Genomic DNA, 22936 nt, shown 5'->3' with positions numbered 1-22936 from the left:
TTCTTTGTTTTGGGATGGTGTTCGTTCTCGGGGACTGAGAGGGACCAGACATCAATCCAGGTTCTCCACATCTTTCTAAGCAAGTCTCTCCTATTTCAAACTTGTAAGTAAATAGCCAGGCAAGGCGTGTTAGTTTTCCTTTGTTTTCTCAACTTGTAAATGTATCTTTTACTAGAGTGTTTACCTTTGTTTGCTGTACTTTGAACCTGAGACTAGAGGGGAGTCCTCTGAGCTCTTTAAGTTTGATTACCCTGTAAGGTTGATTTCCATACTGATTTTACAGAGATGATTTTTACCTTTTTCTTTAATTAAAAACCTTCTTTTTAAGAACCTGATTGATTTTTTCCTTGTTTTAGATCCAAAGGGGTTTTGGATCTTGATTCACCAGGAGTTGGTGGGAGGAAGGAGGGGAATGGTTAATTTCCCCTTGTTTTAAATCCAAGGGGTTGGATTTGTTTTCACCAGGGATTTGGTGAAGGTTTTTCAAGGTTTCCCAGGGAGGGAATCCATTGAAAATGGTGGCAGCCGAACCAGAGCTAAGCTGGTAATTAAGCTTAGAAGTTTTTATGCAGGCCCCTACATTTGTACCCTAAAGTTCAAAGTGGGGATCTCAGTCCTGACAGCCTGCATTTTAGCCATGGCCCTGAGAGAAGGATATGAAGAAAGGGGGGACAAAGTTAAGGGACGACCAGGGCCACCGGGGAAGGGGCGGGGCCCCCGCCTGGGTCGAAATCAGTGCGCTATCTGTAGGGAGGAGGGACACTGGAAGAATGAATGCCCCGGCGACAGGCCAGGGGAAAGGAACATAAAAATGGAACCCCGTCCCTTCCCATCCTCTACAACAATACAGGACTTTCAGGGGAGGGATCTTCCCCATAGGGGGGCCGGGGGACCCAGCGGCCCCTCCTGGCAGCACAAGCTGCCAGCCTGGATCCCACGGTAAAAATTAAAGTGGAGGGCCGCCCAATTTACGCCCTTATTGATACTGGGGCCACTCTTAGTTTGCTCCCCCTTAATAAGGCTCCCCGAGATAGAGCTTGGGGACGTGCCATAGTAAAAGGGATTGAAGGACAAACTACAGCTTTGGAAAAAACTCTGCCTCTCCTAGTGAAAATAGAGGACCATCAGATTTCCCACCAGTTTGTTTGTAGCCCCTCATGCCCCATCGCGCTGCTTGGACGAGATATCCTTACTAAACTGCAGGCGGAAATCTCGTTCGACAAAGGGACTATGGAAGTTAGACTTCCTAACCAGCAATCCTCCAACTACCAGATGGCCCTCATGAGTGCTAGAAATCTTTCCCTGGAATGCCAGGGGAGGAATGAAGGGAGCCAGCTGCCGCGGGTTAACTTGAGGTTTGGGCGGAGGAGGGAGGCGTTGCTCGGGCCTGGAACGCTTCACCAGTGCATATTTCCCTTAAGGAGGGAAGCAGCCCGGTTCGAATTCAACAATACCCTCTTAAGCTGACCACTCGGATCGGGTTAAAACCTCTGATTCAAAAGTTTCTGCAGTGCGGGTGGCTCAGGGAAGGCACGTCCCCATACAATTCTCCAATAATGGGGGTGCCTAAGCCTAATGGGCAGTATCGATTGGTCCAGGACCTGAGACAAATTAACAAGTTAATAGAAGCTCCCTATCCAGTTGTCCCGAATCCTCATACTATTCTGGGTCAAGTTCCCAAGAATCACAGTTGGTTCTCTGTTATAGATTTAAAAGATGCCTTCTTTTCCATTCCCCTTGATCTGGAGTCTCAAAGACTGTTTGCCTTTGAGTGGGAGGACCCAGATACCCACTACAAAGCTCAATACCTTTGGACCGTTGTCCCACAAGGACTTACCTGTGCACCCGAGATTTTTGGCAGCCAGCTAAGAAGAGACCTCGCCCCATTCCTGGCTAGACACCCTTCATGCAACATAGTCCAGTATTGCGATGATTTGCTCTTAAGTACTGAAACAGAGGCAGCCTGTAAAGAGCAAACTGTAGAGCTCCTTAATTACCTTGGGGCACAGGGGTATAAAGTCTCTAAGGAAAAAGCTCAACTGGTTAAGCAGCAGGTCACTTTTCTTGGATATCATCTTTGCCAAGGAAGTCGTAGTCTGGGTAAAGAAAGAATCCAGGTTATACTTGATAGCCCTCAACCCCGGAACCCCCGAGAATTAAGGGCTTTTCTGGGATTGACTGGCTTTTGTCTGCTCTGGATCCCTGACTACGGGGGCAGAGCCAAACCACTATATGAGTCCTTAACTAAAGAAGGTCTGTTCCATTGGACATGGACTAGAGAGATGGAAAAAGCATTTCGAGAGCTAAAAGAAGCCTTGGTTCAGCCTCCCGCTCTAGCCCTCCCAGACCCCCGGAGACCATTCACCCTATACGTTCATGAGAAGGGAGGGGTGGCTGCTGGAGTTCTGTGCCAAAGGTCGGGACCAACCTGGCGACCCATTGGATATTACTCAAAGGTGTTGGACCCTGTCGCCAAGGGGTGGCCTGCCTGCTTACGGGCCATTGCAGCAACTGCCCTCCTTGTCCAGGAGGCTGAAAAGTTGACCCTGGGTGGGGACACGGAGGTTGTGGTCCCCCACGGAGTGCCTCAAATACTGGGGACAGGCGCTGGGGAAAAGTACCTAAATCCCAGTCGACATACCAGATATGAAGTGGGGCTCTTGCTAGCCCCCAACTTAACCTTTAGGACAGTTAGCTCCCTTAACCCAGCTACCCTATTGCCCGATCCTCGGGTTTCCCATGAGACCGGCCCCACTCATGACTATATTCAAGTCTTGCAGCAGGAAATCAAACCCCGCCCTGACCTCTCGGACTTGCCTTGGCCCAACCCTGAAATTGAAGGGTACGTTGACGGGTCTAGCTATATGATAGATGGCAAGCGGTTTACCGGAGCAGCAGTAGTAATTAAGGACAAAGGAGTACACAAGTTTAAACTTAGCCCTAATTTGTCCGCCCAAGCGGTGGAGCTAGTGGCTCTTATTGAGGCTCTCCGGTTGGGGACCGGGAAAACTATTAACCTGTATATTGATAGTCACTATGCCTACATGGTGGTACATGCTCACGGGACCCTGTGGAGGGAAAGAGGATTTATCACAGCTTCAGGCCAAAGAATTGCACATGGGAGCCTCATCAAAACACTTCTTGAGGCCCTGATGCTTCCCCTCCGGGTTGCCGTAATACATGTGCGTGCCCATGGAAGGGCCCCAGAGGCCGAACAGCGTAGGTATAGTCAATTGGCTGATCAGGCCGCAAAGGAGGCCGCACGAGAAGGGGCCTCGTGGCTCCTCTTGGTTCAAGATACAGAAGCTAAACCCCCCCTCCCCAATACACAGCTGAGGAAGTATGCCACGCGCAGGCTGCGGGGGCCCAGCAGGTTGCCTCTGGATGGTGGAAATTACCGGGGGGAGGGGAGATTTTTGTCCCTCGACCAGTGCTTCAGGAAATTCTTCGGTCCATACATAAAGAGGGACATATGGGGTCGGGGGCAATGGTCGATTTGGCCACCCGATCCCTTAAGGGGCTGGGCATGCACATGGAAGCCCAGAGAATTGTTAGTAATTGCCCTGTTTGTCAACGAACCAACCAAAAGGGGTGTGGCCCTCCCGCCCCAATGGGAGGCCAGCCCTGGGCCACATTCCCTTTCCAAAAATGGCAAGTTGACTTTGCAGAAATGCCCCCTTGCAGGGGCTATAAATACCTACTCGTGTTTGTGGATCAGCTTACTGGATGGGTAGAGTGTTACCCCACCCGGCATTGTCAGGCCTGGGCTGTTACTAAGGCCCTGTTGCATGAAATACTTCCCCGATTCCATCTCCCCGAAACGACTGAGTCTGATCAGGGAAGCCACTTTACCTCACAAGTGGTCCAACAGGTGTCCCAGGCACTCGGTATACAATGGAAGTTGCATACACCTTGGAGCCGCAGAGCTCGGGCCAGGTAGAAAGAATGAATAGAACTCTTAAGGATACCCTCACTAAACTATGCACAGAGTCTAGTTTAAAGTGGCTTGATGCGCTACCGCTTGCCCTTACCCGCATTCGAAGGGCCCCGCGTAAGGGTCTTAAGCTTTCACCCTTTGAACTAGTCTTCGGGTTCCCTCCCCGAATCCTTATCCCGGGGTTCCGGGAAGATGTGAACTGGGAAATGGGGAAGGACACCTTATGGTAAAAGGTCTCCGGGCTGCAATCTGTTTTGTTACAGCTGCATCGATACGCGGTGCCTTTTCAGGCCCTACCCTTGGACTAGCCCGTGCATCCGTTCCAGATTGGTGATCAGGTCCTTGTCAAGAGGTGGAAGCATGACCCCCTTACACCACGGTGGGACGGCCCACACACTGTCTCGCTCATTAGCCAAGCTGCAGTTAAAATTCTTGGGAGTGACAAATGGACGCACCACACACGGGTAAAACGGTTTCTGAACCCTAACCTGGAGACTGAGTCAGCGGAAGAGGACACCAGCCCTCTGCCTGTCCCGGCTCCGGACGCCCGGGGTGGCACAGGTGAAGACTCCACCTGGGAGTACCGGCAGCTGGACGGACTAAAGGGACTGTTTAGGAAAAGAGAATGAAATTATTGTTAATATTTCTGTTTATGTATTTCCATCACTATTATGGTTGGGAAAATAGGTTTTTACAACTGGGGGAGACAATAGCAAACTACTTTAATCTCAGTAACTGTTGGGTGTGTGGAGGCCCAGGCGAATTAAATGAATGGCCTTGGGGAGCCCAGTTGGTCCAACCCAAATGGTGGGTTAGTAATTTAAGTATAGTCCATATTGGAACAAAAGTTTGGACTGAGAATGGAAGTCCTTGGCGACTCTATTCCTCTGGAATGGGTATTCCTTGCCTTAATCGAACAAGACAGGAGGGAGTATATGTGGGAGAAAGTAGGTGTGATTGGACTCTATCCCCAGGATTTGACTGCTGGGATCCCTACTGTTGCTCGTATGACTGTTCTAAATATCAAGGGGAATGGAACCACACCCATGTGAGGCTTACCAATAATAGTTGGGTGAAATGCTCCTACCAACACAAAACAGGAGAAGGTTGCAAAGCGGTAGGACAGGATGGGTTCTTTGATGCCCTATTTATAAGTTGCCAGCGAGACAATACCACTAGTAAGGATCACGTGGTGCAGATCTATCAATGGGTATGGAATCACCAAAACGGGACCCGGGCCGCTGGTTTTAAACAGTTCTGGTCTAACACCAATCAGCCAAGATTGGGCTGCAATTGTGTTTGGAAGACAGGAGCTGGGGCATGGAAATGTAATTATTGCGATTCTTACGGCGAGTCAACCGTTGTGGGGGGACCTCTAGGGCCAGGTGGACCATCAGGGAACGATAATTATTTATATTTTGAACAACCAGAGGACTCTGAGACCTGGGATGGCCCCTTTGCTAATGGAACCTGGGCCCTGAAAGGCCATTATTGGATCTGTGGATCCTGTGCCTACCGCCGATTGCCTCCAAATTGGTCAGGGATATGTTATATCGGCTATATTAGACCCTTGTTCTTTCTATTACCCCAGATACAGGGAAACAAATTGGGAATTAAGGTGTATGATGATTTAATTAGAGAAAGGTGGTTCGTGGACTCCACCCTGGCCACCGGAAGCTCCCAAACGTGGGGAGCTCAGGAATGGCCCCCCAAGAGGATTATACAACATTATGGACTGGCCACTTGGAACCCTAATGAGTTAATATCCGGGGCCAGAGAACCTATTTATAACCTAAATCGAATAATTAGGTTACATGCTGTCTTGAAAGTATTAACCAACCAAACAGCTGCAGCTCTTGACCTTTTGGCCGATCAATCAACCCAGATGAGAAATGCAATCTATCAGCACCATATAGTCCTTGATTATTTACTAGCGGAGGAAGGAGGGGTTTGTGCAAAATTAAATGAGTCCAATTGCTGTTTACAAATCGACGATAATGGAAAAGCGGTAAAACAGCTAACAAAGGAAATGAGAAAGTTAGCCCATGTCCCGGTTCAGACCTGGGGAGGGTGGAATATGGACTGGTTCACTTCCTGGTTACCGCAACTAGGATGGCTCCGAAAGGGTTTCCTCCTCTTTGTACTCTTTATTACAACCCTATTAACCCTAGCTTGCTTTGCTCCCTGTGTAGTTGCGTTAGTCCGACGAATGACTAATCAAATTGTATATCAACAAATGATGGCGCTGTACCAGTCGGTGAAGGCTGAGGATTGGGGGCCATAAAGCTCTCAAAATGCTTTTAAGGGGGGAGAACTTGTTAGAGCAAAGGTCAACTATTTGCCTATTATCCCAGCTGCTCCCCACATTCACGTAGCTGCTTTCCACATACACGTACACCAGACAATCAATCAAGGAAGTCAAACAGCTGTATCCTGAAGACCCCCAAAAGGAATTCAAAAATTGCATAGGCTAGCAGAATGTATGCACGCTAAGTTGTTTGTTACTGGGTATAAAAAGGCCTGCTCTGCGCTTGTAAGGTGTGCCTCTCCCTCTGGCATGAGTCAAGGGGAGCACCCGTTCAGCTGACTGATCAAAAAAGAACTTGAAGCCATCTTCTAGACTCCCGTGCCTCCTTGGGGTAATTGGGTAGCTCCAGGGGGAAACGAGCCCATTTGGCTAACACACTCAACTCAGCCTGGACAAGGATTTGTTTAGGGCACACTCTTTTTAGCCAGTTACATGCCTAGAGATAACATCTTACATTCTTCAATAAGGCTGTAGCTTTTATTAAAGCATGGAGAGCTTGTATTTAACAATTATTATTCTAATCTAAAGGCCATTTCTTAGTACAGCAAGGAGAGACTGCCCTCACTTTCAGCCAGCCTCTACCAGCTCTGCCCCAGGCAGTCCAAAGCCCTGCACCCAAGATGGAGGATGACCTTTGCAGCCACATGCTGCTTCCTTACATAATAGCAGCTATCCCATGGCAAATTTATGACACATACACTGGATGTTCTAGTGTTCTTGCATCCTCCATTGAAAGAGATCTTTTAAAGATGTGGCCCTAAATATCAGAGGTGTGGCAGGAAAATTGGCTACCTTAAAAATTAAACATCATCAAGTAATATTTTAACAAAATTACCTTTAACTTCAGTAGCTTTTCAGAAGGCCAGCATGTTTGCAGTTTACTAATTTCTAGAAAAATAGTTTTCAATAGACTACAACTTTTGTTCTAAATTAAAAGAGAGACTTTACATCCAAAAGAACTATGTCTTTAGTGTTTAATCTCTCTAATCACAATCTAGCATTTTATTAACCTAACAAATCCCTGTAATCTATTTCATTCAAACAGATTACACATTCCTTCAGATTAGTGGTCAGTATAGAACTCAGAGATGGGGTTCCTTCATTGGTGGGGAAGGGGAGGTGGAGTGAGGAGCTGCATCCTAAATTTCTAGCTGCAAAAGCTGTGCCCCTCTGGTTATTTTAGGTGTTGAGTAGACTGCTAAATGTTTTCAACAGGAAAGGTCAGGCATGCATGCATGGTACACTGCATTGCAGGAAAAACATTTTACTTGGGGCAGGGGGGAGAGAAGTGCACAGGTTAAAGTGGAAAAAGAAAACACCAAGAATCATGTGCATTTAATTGGGCTTACTTTCTTGTAAAGCCACTGCTACAGATGCAACCTGCAGCCTAACCAAGAAAAACGTGTGTCCCAGCTGACAAGATGAGTTTTCCCCATCCCTGAAAGACAAAACACCTTCCAAATAGAAAATGCAGCAAATTTGTCCAAAGAAAAAGCTCTGGATGATATATCTCACTGAACAATAGTCTAAAGACAAACTCAGCTGTTTTTAACGAGCAGGGTAAGCCTTTTTATGGCTTCAAGTTTTGTATGCAATTTTGTTTGCTTTGCATAACAGCCAGCATATCGTAAGTGCTAACAATGGAAGAGTATAAATAAATAACACATTAGCAATTGCTGCTATGACCCCTTGCACCCAATTGTAGCACCATTCAGTGCTTTACATCTCCGTTTCACTCGCAATATTTCCTTTAGAAAGGAAAATCCATATTTTGCAGTGTAAACAACTATTTTCCTGTCTATCACGTATAAGTTAAGCAGTTCAGAGCTCACAGAATGAATTCATTCAGCGCATGACAAACTCTGAACTCCTGCTTGTATAATAAGTGGAACTGGAGTCCAAGGGACCATGTTCCTGGAGGGCTGTTTTTGAAAGAACTGGGAAGGCAGAGAGTTAGCTTAGAAACAACTCCGCCACATGGACACAGCAATGCACAGGGTTTTATAAGGTTGCATTTGTTCAATGTAACCTGCACCTCACGCTTTGCTAATGAATCTGGTGACAGGGCCAGAGCTGTGAGCTCTCTGAACAGCAGCCAGTGTGAGCCATGGAACTCAGTCTGACCCCCCTGGAGCCTGGGATTTTGCAGAAGCATACCTCGACCAGTGAGGGACCCAGTAGAAGGAAAAGACCAAGATATAGTCACAGACCTGGCTGTGCAGCAGGATGACCAACAGCAAGAAAGTAAAAAAAAAACAACTTATTTTACCTTATTGGGGAAAAAGGCAGAGAGGTCTACACCTCCGCCTCACAGCACTTTTAGGAGCCCTGGAGACCAAATGCTCTCCAAAGCAGAATGAAACTGGAGTGACACAGGTTTTTCACTAGACTGATCTGAAGGACAGGGGATGGACCCCTGTATTACTATCTCACGGACACTGCCTACTACATGCAATTTGGGGCACTTTGACTATGGGGGAATGGCAAGTCAGACAGAGGTCATGACATACAGAGGGAAGAAACAAAAGTGATAAAGGTTTAGAAAAACCTGACTTATGAGGAAAGGTTAAAGAACAGGATATGCTTAGTCTTGAGAAAAGATGACTGAGGGGGGACCTGATAACAGTCTTCAGTTATGTTAAAGGCTGTTATAAATGGCACTGCTATCAGTTGTTCTCCATATCCACTAAAGGTATGATAATTAGTAATAGGCTTGATCTACAGCAAGGGAGATTTAGATTGGATATTAGGAAAAACTTTCTAACTATAAGAATAGATAAGCTCCGGAATAGGGTTCCAAGGAAGGTTGTGGAATCCCTGTCAATGGCTATTTTAAATAACAGGCTGGACAAACACCTGTCAGGGATGGTCTAGGTTTCCTTGGTCTGCCTCAATGCACTGGGCTGGACTTGATGACTTCTTGAGGTCCCTTCCAGCCCTACATTTCTATTGATTATCTGATGATGACTCTCTCCTTTAGTTCAAATGCATATCAGGTTCAGGATATGAGAACAAGAAAGCAACCAGGGACAATGCCAGCCTCCATGCATGCATGCAATAGGGAAATGCTATGAGCTATTTCAGCAATTCAGCTGAATAGTAGGGCCTCTTGTAATGCAATTCCTCTGAATGAATTGGACTCGAATACACCCTTTAGAGAGATCATCTTTTTCCTACAGGCTGCATTGTGACAATACTAACTGAAGTTTGTGGTGGTGGATGGTGAGTACCACAGAGACGTTTCTTGGGGCAAAAGAGCCATCTGATCAGGGAGCAACATCAGAATTTTATAGCTGCAATGCAAGAAGTAAAAAAAGGTGGAGTCTATGGACAATGGAAACAATTTTAAAAGCACATGGAGATGTTTTCAAGGGCAATGGGTACCTCAAAGGAAAGCTGCAACTGGAAGTAGACCCTGCAGTGGAAATTGTGGGCTTATCACAAAGGAAAATTCCACTGTGTGACATAATCCAGTGTACAAGAAGCTCAACAGTCTGCAGAGAAGGGGTATTACAGCACCTGTGGAGGCCAGCACAGTCTGGGTAAGCAGTATAGTGATGATAAAGAAGCCATCAAAAAAGTTACGCATCTACATAAACCCAGAGCCACTGAACTGGACATTAAAAAATGCCATTATCCACTGCCCATAAGTGATGCCAGAACTCCCCAGAGTTTATGGACTGATGTGAAGAACAGGTTTTGGCCCATGAGCCTGAATAAAGAGTCCAGCAGGCTGACAGTCTTTGCAACACCATTTGGTCACTATAGATGTGCATACCCAGGGGCCTAAACCTAGTCCCAGATGTGTGCTAGAGAAAACTCAACCAAGCACTGGAAAGACTGCATGGAGTGAAAATACTTGCAGATCTCGTTGTAGGTGAAGAGAGTAACTATATAGAAGCTGAACAAGACCATGACAGAAAACGACAAGCTTTTCTACAGTGATAAGAATATGAAACTCAACCCAGAAAAAAAAATGACTCAAACAGCATTGACATCTGCTCACAACAGAGGGATTGAAACCATATCAAGAAGATTAAGGCTGTCACAGACATGCCAGCTCTAATGGATATGAAGAGGTACAGCGCTTCATAGGAATGAAATTCTGTCCAAGTTCTGTCCACGCCTGGCTGCAGAGTGGAACCCATACATCAACTAACATCTTGTCTTGTGGAGTTGGACTAGGCAGGTCCCCAACAGCAAGCATTTGACATGCTGAAACAAAAAGGATAACAGATGCCCCTGTCCTGGAGTACTTTCAGTCAGGAAAGCCAATGACATTCCCATGTGATGCACTGGAGAAAGGACTGGGTGCAGCTCTTTTAGAGAAGCAGCCGGTCGCTTTTGCCAGCGGAGCCACATAGAAAAAGAGCTTCTGGCTGTGGTGTTTGGAGTGCAGTGCTTTCATCAATAGAGCTACAGCCGTCCAGTCAAAGTGCAATCGACGACAAAGCCCTGGAGACAATCATGGTAAAACACTTCTTAGTGCTCCAAAGAAATAACAGCACATGTTGACGTGACTCCAGCGCTATCAGGTAGAGATCAGACATTGTCCAGAGCTGAACTGATAGTTAACTTAGAACCCAGTAACATGTGTGAGTAATTCAAGTTTTTCTCCTCAATGTGCACTACATTGCACTTGTCAGCATTGGCTCATTTGCCATCATATTATCCATTCACCTCACTTGGTTTTATTCCTCTTAAGTTCCTCACAGTCTTCCCTGGTCTTGAAGAATCTATATAATTTTGTGTCATCTGCAGATTTGGCCACCTTACTCCATTTTCCAAGATCATTAGTCACACCACCTTTCTTAGTACAGAACTTTGTGACACCCTGTTATTAACCTTCTGTTGAAAATTGACCATTTATTCTTCCTTTTTTCTGTCTTAGTCAATTTCTGATCCACACCACAATTTTGTCTCTCACACCATCACCATTTAAGCTTCTTTAGTATCTTCTTGTGGTGGTTCTGTCAGAAGTCTTTTGAAAGTCCAAATAAAGTTATGTCAGCTGGCACCTTTTTATGTTCAAGCAGCACTATGTAACGAGGACATCCCTGCTCTCTCCCTTCCCCACCCTCCCTTGCTTTCCCAGGTCTTTGTTTCTCCTACAGCCATAACATCGTATCCTGGGATCCCGTCAACTCAAATAAACAAAGCCAAAATGGGTCTGGTGATCAGTGCCTCACTGGAAAGATATCCAAGGCAAACAAATGTAAGTGATTCATCATTATAGTCAATATTGTAGTATCAGGGTATCCAAAGGAATGAAATCCAGACCACATGGTAAATAAAAAAAAAAAAAAACTTTAATGCAGCCAGAATCCTCTCACACAGCAGCACCTGCCTCCTGTCAAGCTGGCAATGGGCTGCTCCCCACTGCCAAATCCCATTCTCCATGCTCTCTCTCAAATGACAGCCCCCTGCAACCCTAGCTAGTGGGGAAGGAAGAGCCCATTGTGGTGTTTATTTTACTGTAATTAGCATCTCATTTTGATTTTGCAAATGGGGGTGGGGCTAGGATTTGAGAGGAGCATTTCCAAATGGACCCATAGTTTTCCATCTCAGGCAATCAAATCACTTAGGCTCCAACAGAAGAGCCTTACTTACAATCAAAGGATGATTACAATACGAGTTTGTCACCAATGTCATTTAAGATGCACAAGAATGACTACCTATGTATTGGCAAAAGTAGTGATTCATTAGTCTGAGAGAGCAAGATGGCTGGAGTTTAAACAGGCATAACTGGAGTTTTTTAAAAATAAGATAAAAGTACCCAAATTCAGTGTTATTCCCACCCCCAACTTCCATAGAAGTTAACACACTGACATGCCAAACTGCATTTTTAGAGGTATGACACCAGTCTTGACACGAGATGGTCAAACAGCTTGCAGGATAATTCCCTCTTCCAGGGATCTCAGCCTAGCACCAATGTCTTGCTCTCAGAGAGCAGCTCTGCCTCACCCATGGACTCTAGTCAGATACCAAACTCACACAATTCTCCCTTCCTCACCCCCACCCCTCTACACCAAAGCCTTGCATGAAAGCTTTAGCTGGAAAACTAACCACCACCACCACAGGTCTTCCCAACTGTCAAAACTTACTTGCACACTAAAAAAAAGGGACTTGGAAGACTAACGGTGCTACCTAACGATAGCGACCATACCAGTAAAATAATAAAAATAAAAACAGTTGAATGTTGCTTTTAGATTACCTGTGCCTGTTTGACAGCGTAGTGATTTAAGGGCCAGTATCTGCCACCTTAACTCATGGTGAGTTGTACATTATCCTGTGCATAGTCCTATTTAAATTGATAGAACCACTCAGTAAGGTACAACTAACCATGAATTAGGGTGGCAGAAAATGGCCTGTAATTAGCACAGAATTTTGAGCAGTTGATAAGAGTCAGAAAATCATGATTTGTGCTGAGAGACTGTGACCATCTGAATAATGATCTGAGCTTTATTCTCTCCATGCAGTTAATCACCAAAGCATCAACATATTCACTGATTTTTTTAAATTAAAAATAAAAATGTCCACACAGTCCCACCTCTAGTAATGAAGACCGAAATGAGCGGAAAAGTTTGTGAGCTAGATACTGAGGTTTTGAACAATTGTGTGATTAGAGTAGAGAGCAGTTCTGTTGAATTGGCTTTTTGTTTGTATTAGTAGACTTGATGGGCAAGATCAGAACTATTAGTGACCTGACTCACACTCCATGCCCTATGTTAGGGTTCGATCGAAGTTCAATTACTGTTACCCAAAGCATATCCATATGATTGAAATGCAACAAATTTCGAGTAAGAGGATGAATAGTCTGGTCACTGGTACATAAATTGTTTCCACCTAGTGCAAACTGTCCAGATGGGACATTTTAAGCTTTTCCATAGAACAGCTAGAAGAGGATGTAGCTGATGACAGATTTGAAATCTTAGAATCACTTCTTGTAATTATAAGAGACAGATGGTAGACTTGAGTCAAGAAATGGATTTTTAAGTCAGTCAACCATCAGTTAAGCAAGACTACATGCATTATGGGGCCATTAATAAGCATTTCAGGTGCACAACAGACACAATGTCAAAGAGCCACACAATCTCCATTTATCCTAGAGGAGCAGAATAGGATCAGTGCTGCATCTTCTAGTGCATTTTATCAGATGTTCTCAAATGATGTGTGCGCTTATGGTGTCTGATACAAAGTGACTGCATCACTTATATTCACAGGAAGTTGGTTTGTTAGTAGAGCACCATTGAATTAGGATAGAAAGCCAAATAGCTTATGGCTGTAAACAGTCAATGTCCATACCCATTTTAGAGAGAATTTAATTCAAATATACATACTGTATAATAGTGCAACACTTACAGCACTGCAAATATGTATGGTGCTTTATAATACAAATACAGTACAGACAGATTCCCTGCCCAGAACACCTTACAACCTTAGACCCCAATCCTGCAACAACTGATGGCATGCAAGCACAACAAGCTGTGGGATGAGGGCCTAATTTAAAATGTGGTAGATATAAAGCACAGGATAAATTCATAGGGTAATGACTAAACTAGTGTGATGGGGAGAAACTGAAGGTATTTCTACTCCAGTGTAAAAAGGAATGGCAGGGAGATTTCCTTACGTTATCAGCAATAAGTTTTCCTTAAGAAATGATGACAGGAACACACTGTACATGTCTCTGAGGAAAGAAGAGATGGCAGGGACATCATCAGGTCACCTTATGTAGCAAACTCCCAGCCAATCAGAAATGAGAAGTGGCAAGAGTACCTGGGGGATAAATTATGCAAATAGCATGCAAAATATTCCCATTTTTCAATCAGCTTTACTACCGTGGGCCCACTCCCCTGCATGAGTCCCTGTCACAGGGAGAGCCTTCTTCGATCCTCGGAGTACCACTGCCTAGCCTGTTTTTGTGGTCTAATACAAACACACAGGTTTTTTCCCCTTTCATCATGTGTGCATTTATTCTGCTGTTCCAGAGCAAAACAAAGTGTACCACAGGTATACAGCAGGAGGAGACTTACACATAACTCTCCCCTCTCCTAGGCTCCTCCTCTCAGCTCTCCCATTTACTTCCCAATTAGCGATCCAATTGCCTCATTAGCCCAACAATCACTACCCAAGGGTCAGTCATCTTCAATGGAAACCGGTGACTTGATTTCAATTAAGCCTGCAATCTCAGTGACCAGGGAGCTACAGATAGCACCCTGTCAGTCCCCACTAATACAGGGATCTGATTGAGGAGGAGCTGACCTGGGGGGGAAAGTGGTATGGAGGGGATTGGGTAATGAGAAATAAGTGCCATATTTTCCCTCTCTTCTCCCCACTTCCTCATCCCCTTCAGTTGCTCAAATATTCTTTTGCACACTCTCCCTAGAACCCCTCCCCCCCAAACAGACCTGTGCTGCCTCCCTATGATGGTGTCCCAGTTTTTACACTTTGGAACCCTTGCCATGATGGATACTGACACAAGGAGGAGTCACCGGGCCAGAATGAGTTCACTCTTATCAGAAGAAGCTACCTGGCCAAGGAATTACTTCAGGAGGAATAGCAGCAAAGAAAGAAAGCCGGGTCAGTGAAGTAGCCAAGGAGTAGGGGCCCTGATGGGCCAGGAGGAGGAAGTAAGACCCTAAAAGGGTGGGTGGGAAGAAGGAAATAACTGGACATAAAGAAGCCAGGATTCTGAAGGGGCAAAAGATGGTGGGGGGAAGTTTGAAGAGAAGTGATTTTGAAAGAAGAAAGAGGAGCAGGGAAAGGAGGAAAGTTATATTTGTCCAGAGGCAAGGGGGATTGATTGCAAAGAGAATTGATTTTGAGTGGAATGAATCAAGAGAAATTGATTAGGTAGGGAACTGAGGAGAAGGGAGCTCAACACGTGCTCAGGGGAAGGAGAAAAGGGATCAGCCAGTATAACTGCTGATCTCAATATGATTTGAAGGGGAGGTTGGCTACAAGATCTCCTCATTAATAGGAGACAGTCCATGTTATGGGGGGGGGGAAAGTGTTTGAGACCCACTGCCGGGCAACATGTCACTTTGTGTGCAAAGAAAAGTAGAAAAGGCTCCACAGCAAGATGTTGTGGTCTTTACTCTAAAAAGAAATGTTATGGGTCCATCCCAATTGGCTTCCCCATCTCTCTCAGCCTTCTCAAAAAAATCACAGAACTTGTGACTCTATGGGGGAACAGGGTTAGAGCACTGAAATATTGCTCTTATAAAGGGCATGTTAACAATTATAGTCAAAGTTAGATTTATCAATATAAACTGCATTTCCGAAATGGTTTATAGCAAAGAGAAGCCCTGTCTACACTGGCCAAGTAAAGTGTATTAAATGCCTTTCCACGAAGACATTATACACGCAGTTGTAGCTAACAGTTTCCTTGTAGTTTTGCATATAAATTACAGCTAATGAACTTAGTATCTCTTGAGTAATTTACACAATGAATGGCCAATAATTTTAAAATATGTCCACATGTAATTAAAGTGTGAATTTTTCACACCAACTTCCATGAAAAGCCACACTGACTATACACCTTCTGAAAGAGAACTTGTTCCCTAGATAATTTGACAGGAAGTCTCAAAAGAATTAATACAGTTAAGACCGCTAAAATATCACGTGTAAGTAAGGCTATGATTATGTCACGGCGGTCACGGAATCCGTGGCTTCCATTGTCCTCAGTGACATTTTCTGCCCTAGAGCTGGAGCTCCCATCCAGCCCCGCCCTTGCAGCTCCCAGGCCCCAACCTGGTGGGGGAACCCCGCAGCTGCCCTGCCATGGCCAGCAGACCCTCAGCACCTGCCCAGCCATAGCAGGCGGCCAGTGGACCCCCGCATCTGTCCAGCCGCAGCCAGCGGCTGGGGGACCCTACAGCTGCCCTGCGTGAGGGGACTCTGCAGCAGCCCAGCCCCAGGGACAGGGGGACCCCAGAGCTCCCACACACCACATCAGTGGGGGACCCAGGAGCCGCAGCAGCAGTGGGTGCTGCTCTTGTCAGGGATATTTTTAGTGAAAATCAGGGACAGGTAAAAAAATATCTATATATTTTTTTTTATTTCCCATGACCTGTCCATGATTTTTACTAAAAATATCCGTGACAAAAACTTAGCCTTGCGTATAAGTAGTGTTAAAATGGTTGCTCAGCTCATTGTCTCATCTGAGAGCTCTGGGGTCCATCCTTTGCTACATTCCTCATCCCTGAGCTCCTCTGCAGAAAGACTGTAGGGGATTTTGCAGGTATGAGTTTTGGCATCACCAGCACTGCTGTGATATGTCAAAAATGTTAATTAAAAAAGTCATGGGTCCAGGTCCAAAGGAACAGCAAGGTGTGTGTCATTTTTAATTATAAGTGACCAACATTTATTCAGTTTTTGAAATGTTAAAAACAAAAAACAAACAAAAAAAAAAACCACCACACTGGCCTTTCTATAGTTAGTTAAGAAATCCGCCCCCTGGGTAGGTAATATCAAACTGATATTTGTGATGTGTGGTTTGTCCATGAAACCTAGATATAGGCATTTTGAGGTTATTACTTTAACTTCCCTGGTACTGTTTCCTAACTGAACTGCAGGTGATCAGCCACCATCTGAAAAAGCAGATGGGGACAATCCATTCTTGGCAAGATGGTATGGTGACTCACAGCCATACCATTTGAGTAAGCATAGCCATGACAGGCTCCCTTGGCTACAAGAGAGAGGTTATTCTGTCCTGGATTTGTATGTGCTTTTGTTGATTCTTTTTGACCCATATCTGTAATCCTTACTTCAGGAGTTCTTACTTCCTCATGAGTATTAGCGAGACTAAGCATTCCTCACTGGAGGAAAGTTCTGCATGCTCAAATATGTCTTTTCTGTGCAGTGGAGATTTCTGCTATGATTTAGACATCTGTCTAGAGTTTCATCATGCAGTTACTATATATCTGCTTCATTTTACTGTGTTTTTTCCCCCACAGTGGTCTTTAAAAAAAAAAAAAATCTGTAGAAGATTAATGTCAATAGCAGCTCAGTAGTTGAAGGCTGCATCAGGATTTTCCTTTCAATGGGATCTTTCATATGCTTGTTAAACAAAGTTTAGGGGGAAGGGATAGCTCAGTGGTTTGAGCATTAGCCTGCTAAACCCAGGGTTGTGAGTTCAATCCTTGAGGGGGCCACTTACAGATCTGCAGCAAAATCAGTACTCGGTCCTGCTAGTGAAGGCAGGGGGCTGGACTCAATGACCTTTCAAGGTCCCTTCCAGTTCTAGGAGATAGAATATCTCCATTTATTTAAAAAAAATTAAATTTATTTAAAATTTAATAGCACAATAATAATGTAATATTTGAGGTGTCTTAACTGTTTTCATCCCTTTGAGACCTGCTGTCAAATTATCAAGGAACAAGTTCATTCAGGAAGGTGTATAGGCAGTGTGGCTTTTCATGGAAATTTAAACTTTAAAAAACAACAAGATGAATTTGGGGGCTGTTGCCGCACCCACTGATGAAATTAATAGCAACCCACTAAGATCAGTAGGAGAAGGATCAAGCCCCTCAGGACAGAAATCCACTGCAGTAAGGTTGATGGGTGCACACAGCAAGAGACAAATGAGCCTCAGGGTGTTTTTGTAACTGAGTACAACAGAGATTGGAATTTTCCAGCTACTTTTCCCCCTAGGAGAAGGAATTTCACTGACATGTTTCAGAACAATAAAACCAAGAAGTATACATGCAATAAGAAGCGTTTGTACCATGACAAAGTAATCTTCATGTTTATGTATGTAGTATATATGTGCGCGCACACATGTGCAATTGACCTTTGAATACATAGTAGCAAGCAGCTAAGAAAACCAAACAAGTCAGCTGTACTATCATGTAAGATACTGCTAAGCAGAAACAAATAGGGGGGGGGGGGGGTTGTAGATGCCACAGTTGTGAGTTTTGCAGCAATATTAACACAAACAGACAAGCAAAACTAGGACAAAAAAAGAGTATGGTTTTACAAGCCAGCAAAAGACCCAGGAAAGCCCAAAGCCTGCTCTAATGGAGCATTAAGGTGATCAGCAAACCTCAGAGCTTGCATGCTTATCCAAACCATCTAAAACATCTTGAAGTTTGCAAAATTGGCCTGCAAATTTCATGAAACAAGGTCCCTTGCGAGATGTTCAGTATCAGATCCTGGCCGGATCAAAACAAAAACAAAAAAACCAACCACCAGTGATAACCTCAGTAATTTAGCACTTCTGAGTGTGGCCTCCACTCCATACAGGAAAGGCAGAACCAAAAAATAATTCTTTATTTAAATAGTTATCACTTTGGACAAATTCAACACAAAGTTTGGAGCAGAGTTATGTGTCATTTGTTGTTTTATTTGAACTGGTTCACCCAGTCCTCATTTATTATTACTATTTGTGCGAGTATTACATTTACTAGCAACCTAAGGCGTCAGCTGAAATGGGGCCCCATTAGGCTAGGCACTTTAAGTGAACATGGTGAGCAAGCAGTCCCTATCCTCTAGACTGAGTTTACAGTCTAATTGGACAAGATAGACAAAGGTGTAGAGAGAGGTTTCAGCAGCACCAAGAGATGGAGAACCAGGTAAAGAGGGAGTCAGTTTGCCCAAGGTCATGCAAGATGTCTGCAGCAGGGTCAAGAACTAAAGAGTCTCAAAGGCTCAGTCCAGTTCACATAAATCAAGACAAATCAGTGTATTAAAAAGGATATGAAATTCTGCATGTAGACATTTCTTCTGTTGTATCTGTTAGAGTTTTCATTTCATTTAGCATGATGATTCTATGGACAACCTGAGAAGCATATGATGGCTGAAAAACCAGGTATTGTCACCCTTATTTATACCAAGTAGCACCCTAGGGTATGGTAACACAGCAAAACCAGAACACCCCCCCCCCCAACACACACACCCTGCAGCAGCAGCAAGTCTCAGAGCCCATGTCAACTGACTCAGGCTCATACGTTTGGGCTGGGGCTGGAGCCTGAGCTGTGAGATGCTCCCCCCTTGCTAGGTCTAAGCCTGGACTCCAGCCCCAGCCCTGACATCTACACAGCTATTTTTAGCCCTGGAACTTGAGCCTGAGTTAATTGACCCAGGCTCTGAGACTGGTTACAGGTTTGGGGGGGGGGGGGGAGCTGCATAGCCCAAGCAGACCCATTTGTTTAAATAGGACTACGTAAGAAGTAATCTGATCCCTCTTAAAGAATACTCCTAGTTGATGAAGGGTAAATATGGATTACAATTGACTTGATATTTTGTCCGACACAGCTATGTTACTGCAATAAAAGGGTTGATTTCTTTCTTAACTATGTATTTCCCCTCTTATAATAAGATACAAAGAAACTGATTTCATTCCCTACATAGGCAATATATGAACAATTCCATATATATGAGCAATAGTGTTTAATCTGACGCAATGTGGAACATTTGTTTTCGCTGGAAAAAATTGTGCAATATTATGTACTGAGTACAGAGGACGTGGTCTTCACACGTTAGTCTCTATTTTCTCTATATCTAGCAAAAGAAACAATATGCCATCTCCTGCATAAAGAGTAACCAGCTGAGTAAGGAGGTCAGGATTTGGCCTCCTAAGAAATCATTAAAATCTTGGCAAAAGATCAATTTCAATGAGCTCATTACATTACAACAGTTGACAAGGAAAACACAATTATGCCCTCTTGCAAGTTCTGACGAAAAGTCTGCAACAGGGTGCACAAAAAAAGCCACAAGGGAAAAGAGACATCCTTGCAAAGATCAGTTTGTAGTGCCATAACTAAGTGCCATACATTGCTATGTGACCTCTGAATTGTTATTTGTGGAAAATGCTAAGGATCGCACTATTCTATTGTCACATGAAGATATGCCAGCGGCTATGCTGACAACAAAATCCTTCATGAAAAATGGTATTTTCCAACAACTGGAAATGTTATCAGAAGGAAATCACTGCTCAGAACTTTGAGCAGTCTGATAGATTAGATACATGGACTGCAGTCAGGGTGGAATATATCAGAGGAAGAAATGCCTTTTTGCTTTCATTATGACATGAAACACATTCATTAGTGTGCTGTCACCTAGTGGCAGTCCAAGATATTGACATTCTTCTTTATGCATCTTGTTCATACTGAAGTTAATAGAGTCATTGGTCAAAGTTTCCAAACATGACAGCAACACGGAACCCTTCACCCAGGTCAAGGCTATGGGCTTTAGGATGCTACAAGCCATTCCCAAGAACTTAAATGTCTAGAGCTAATCTTTTTTTCTTTTGTTTCAGACTTTTTTTGCACAAGAAAAATATAATTGAGCTGATGTTACAACCACGACAGTCTTCTCTGGCCTGACCTATATCTTGGTGACTATTGTTGTGGTCTAGTGGGTAGACTTGACAGAGTCAGGAGACCTGGGTCCTATTCTCAGCTCTGCAGCTGACCTGCTGCATGATCTTGGATAAGCAGTGGTGCAAGTAAGCAGGTACGGTCGGGTGCGCCATACCATTAAGATATTTTTTGCCGGTACTGTATTGGAAAGACATTTCAGAACTGCAGGGCTCTCCCAGGAACCGCAGTAGCAAAAGGAGCAGAAGGTGGGGCCGCTGGGCAGCCCCATGCCGGCAGCTCCTCCAGCGCAGCTGTATCGGCCCCAGCCCCGCCCCCAGCCCGTCCACGCAGCTGCGTCTCCTGTCTGGGATCTGTACCGGCCTGCCAGAGGACAGGGCTGGGGATGGTATAGCCACGCTGGAGGAGCTGCTGGTGTGAGGCTGCTTGGCTTCCCCACATTCTGCTCCTTTCACCACTGCAGTTCCTGGGAGAACCCTGCAGTTCAGAAATCAGTATCCTGCGCAGTGGGAGGACAGAGTCGTCCCACCCCCCGAGGTAATGTGGGATGGAGAGGGGACAGGGAGAGCATGAGGGCCCTGGGCTGGGGGCAGAGAGGAGTTACATGGGGGGTCATGTGCCCCCCTTTAGCTGGTGCCCCCCTTTGTGTTACTTCCATGAGTCGCCTACACATACCAGTAAGAATTAAAATCTACTTGCACCACTGTGGATAAGCCATTTTACCTCTCTGGACCTCTGTTTTCCCTCCCACCCTTTGTGATGCCTATTTAGTTAGCAAACTCTTTGGAGGAGAGAGAAACGGTGTTTGTACAGGGCTTAACACAGCTGGGACTTGTACTACTGTAATACAACTAATGTTTGCAGACTAAAGGTATGCTACACTTGGAGCTGGGGATGAGATTCCCAGCTCAAGGAGACATACTCGTGCCAGCGTTCATTGAGCTAGCGTGCTAACAATAGCACGTAGCTATAGCCGTGCAAGCTGCAGAACTGGCTTTGGGAATATAAGGAACAGAGAGAGACTCCATCTTTATCCTTCATCTTAGGAGACAAAGAAACCAAGCGTTTGATCTCTGTGATGGGTCCTGGCCAGTAAAAGGCTGGAAAGGAGACTGGGGGTGAGAAACCATTTTGCTAGATTAAGTTTTCATCTTTTAGATGTGTGTTTTCACTTTTGTGTGCTTGTAACTGTTTTTACCTTTCCCCCCTTGTACTTGGTGTCACTTAATACAAGCTCTTTTGTTAATAAACGTGTTTTGTTTTCATTCTCAATCAGTACTGGGTAAATTCAGTAAAGTGTGTGCTTCTAGAAAGCTAATAGGCTGGACTGTTTTACTGTCTCTGTAAAGGCAGCAAACCCAAGGCTTTCTCTGTGAGGGCCCTCTGAGAGGGACTGTTTCCTGCAGTAGGACAATTCTGGGGCAAATTTGGGGCTGGAAGAGTCCTAAGGTCGGCCTGCAAGGAGTAACCAAGTTGGAAAAAGTCCAGGTGAGGCTTGTGGGCTGCTGGCAGACTGATAAGGTCAGAGCACTGGACCAAAGCTGCACAGCCACAAGGCACCCAGGGTTACAAGGCAAATGGTGACTGAACCACTTACCATCCTGGGCAAACCCCAAATCACCACACACATCCCACTCCAAGTAGAGACATACACAAACAATAGCTCTGAGAGATGGCAACTGTCCTGTCACAGGGTACACTCACCACTAGGGCGCTGCCTCCTGGCTGCTCTGGGGATTAGCTCCTTCCAGGTCCAATGCCCCCTTCTGTCACTCATTCACATGCTCTGCTGCCTCTCTCTGCCACTCAGGGTGCTCTCCCTTCACAGCTTGGCTGAGGTATCAAATCTCTCCATGCAAACTGTCTCAGGCAGTCTTCCCATTCAGCGCACAGGCTGTGCCACTTCCCCAGTGGCTGGTGGGGAACCTGGGCTTACCCCCTACTCTAGGTTGCAGCTCAAGAACCCTCTAATCTTAAACCTCACTGCTATTTTCTTAACCCTTTTCCTTCGCCCTCGCCCCCTAGGTTTGTTCCTTCCCTCTCTAATGTCCCAAGAGTGGTTACAGGCTCCCTTACTGCAGTCCTCTTCTGCTCCTGGCCTTATACTAGCCCCACCTGTTCCTTCTGATCTGGGTCCATCGTCATCATCCAGGGGTTACTTAGGCCACCTAACTCCCCTCACCTGTGGCCTGTGCAGTTAAGTGGCTCCTTCTTAGCCTCATTAACCCTCTTCTAAAAGAGTGTGTGGTGAACACTCCATCATGTGCCTTTAAACTTTTCCAAGGTTAGTTTAAAAATCTTTAAAAATTATCTTCTTATATTAAAATATGGCTTGTTTGGTTTCTTTAGCAATGTACATTGCAAGTTACT

General features: G+C 45.0%; 1 long non-coding RNA gene across 1 annotated transcript in view; it reads right to left on the bottom strand.

Annotated features, from left to right (window-relative positions):
• LOC135977227 (uncharacterized) overlaps positions 1-22410 on the bottom strand; it is a 37232-nt gene extending 14822 nt beyond the window's left edge. The window contains exon 1 of the long non-coding RNA XR_010594605.1: positions 22271-22410. This is a non-coding gene — a long non-coding RNA (uncharacterized LOC135977227). The remainder of the gene's footprint in view (positions 1-22270) is intronic.
• Positions 22411-22936: the final 526 nt, after the last annotated feature.

The sequence above is a fragment of the Chrysemys picta genome, chromosome 1, assembly GCF_011386835.1.
Source record: "Chrysemys picta bellii isolate R12L10 chromosome 1, ASM1138683v2, whole genome shotgun sequence".
In the NCBI taxonomy this organism is placed as follows: Eukaryota; Metazoa; Chordata; order Testudines; family Emydidae; genus Chrysemys; species Chrysemys picta.
The sequence above is the reverse complement of the archived record's forward strand: the minus strand, read 5'-3'. Positions and strand labels throughout refer to the sequence as shown.